Consider the following 1,977-nt stretch of genomic DNA (forward strand, 5'->3'; position numbering starts at 1 on the left):
ACCCTCAAAATAAGCTCAGCCACCAGCTGAAGACCACCAAGTGACCCTAGTTGATATCATGTGGAAAAGAAGAATTTCTGAGCCTAATTCTGACAAAATTTTTGATCCACAGATAAATGTGCCAAAATAAAGGTTATGTTGTTTTAACCCATTAAGTTTTGAGACAGTATGTTACACAACAGTAAGTAATTGGAATACTGGGACATCTCTTGATGTTTCCATTATTATCTGGTGATAGTAGCAAATAGGCAGTTGTGAAAAACCACAGCCTAAGTGTCACAACCATGATCTGACAATAGAAAAACAACTAAGGGTTGAGACTCTTCTGAGATAAAAGTTGAAATAACTCCATCAGACAAGCAACTGAGATCATTCCAAATGCTGTCTGCTAGGAAAGTCTAAACTGAGTGGTCGAGGAGGGGAGTGATGAATAATATAAATCCTGACATCTGGACCACTTGCCACAACAGAAGCGATAACTTGTTTCACTAACCCTCTTGCCTTAAGTCTTTCCAGAGATTCTGACTTGCTTCAATCTCAGAGGGACTCTCTGAAGTTCAGACTTCTACTTCCCCTCAAAGGAAGGCAGTGTGGACATCTTTTTCCTATTGTATTTAAGAGTGGCCAGATATAATGGGAGATTATCGAATATCTGAGAACGATAAACTATATCAGATGCTTCCTATGTACCACTTCAGATTCCTTTGGCCTCTTCTGTCTTCAGGGGAATTAGCCACTTGTTCCATTTCCTGTTGCCTCTGTAGACATCAACTCTAGGTGGACTTTTAAAACTTCTTGCAGGCAAAAGTCAAGCCACAAAGTCCTAGCTTATGCCCACACTATCACTTGCTGCTTCCTACCCCAGAACTTCCCGGTTGACACTAAAGCATGAAACATCACAGGCGATGCTCAGTACCCACACATGCCAATTCAAAAGTGCAGAGAAATTTATGCACACTGAGACAAATCTTGGACCAGTGGGAGATAGTAGCAAGTGCATAAATAATTTTTCCTTCATCCTCCAGATACACTAAAATAGCTTTTATATGGATTATCACAATAAAGGCACATGAGGATGAATAATTAGTTATGTTTAGTGCCAAGCAATGGCCAATTTGGTGTTGCTTTATTGTATCATCTCTCTTTTCCTACCTATGCTTTACGTTCACTACTGCCCCCTGGTGTACTAAAGAAAGAGAACACAAACCTCTGCCTCAGACTCGCTTTCCAGAAACCCAGGCTAAGACAAAGAGTAAAGAATATATGGATATACTATGTCAAATGGGTAGCCACAAAAGTTTGAGTTAAAACTACGGGTGACATCAATATGGCAGATGAAAGAATAGACAAGAGGAAAGTGAGAGGGCTGAGGTTTCATCTGGTTCAGATGGAAGATTTGGTATTGATAATCCTCAAAAATTGACAGAAAAAAAACATGATTATGGGTCTTAATAAATTACAGTAAACCTCAAGAATAATTAAAAATTATATACCTACTTCTCAGCAGAAAGTAATATCTAGCCAATGTAAATGGAGGGGAAATTTTAAATTACACTGAAATAAAGTATAGTAAATTGTTTCAAGTAGTGATTATGTTTATCTTTATGCATGGTCAGGGCTTTCTGGGAAATTTTTACTAAGATCTGGGTTAAAACCTTGGAATTTAAAAGATAATTGAGTGGAGATTTACAACCCGGGAGGTATGTGTCACATTTCAGAAAGGCAATGAAACCCAGGAGCATGAAGACATCACAGGGGTTGTAACTCAGAGATACTTGTCTTATCTTCCCCCTGGAAACATTTACTTACCTTCCAAATAGTAAAAACTCTTTGGATACATTTTCTTTTCCTCCCAACTTTGGAGGATGCTTTCCTTTATTTGCATTTGAGATCAATTCCTTCTCAAAGAAAAAGGGGAAAAGCTGTCTCTCTCCTATATAAACCCAAGATTTATATTTTGTGGATTCTTCACTTATA

The sequence above is a fragment of the Theropithecus gelada genome, chromosome 2, assembly GCF_003255815.1.
Source record: "Theropithecus gelada isolate Dixy chromosome 2, Tgel_1.0, whole genome shotgun sequence".
NCBI lineage: Eukaryota > Metazoa > Chordata > Mammalia > Primates > Cercopithecidae > Theropithecus > Theropithecus gelada.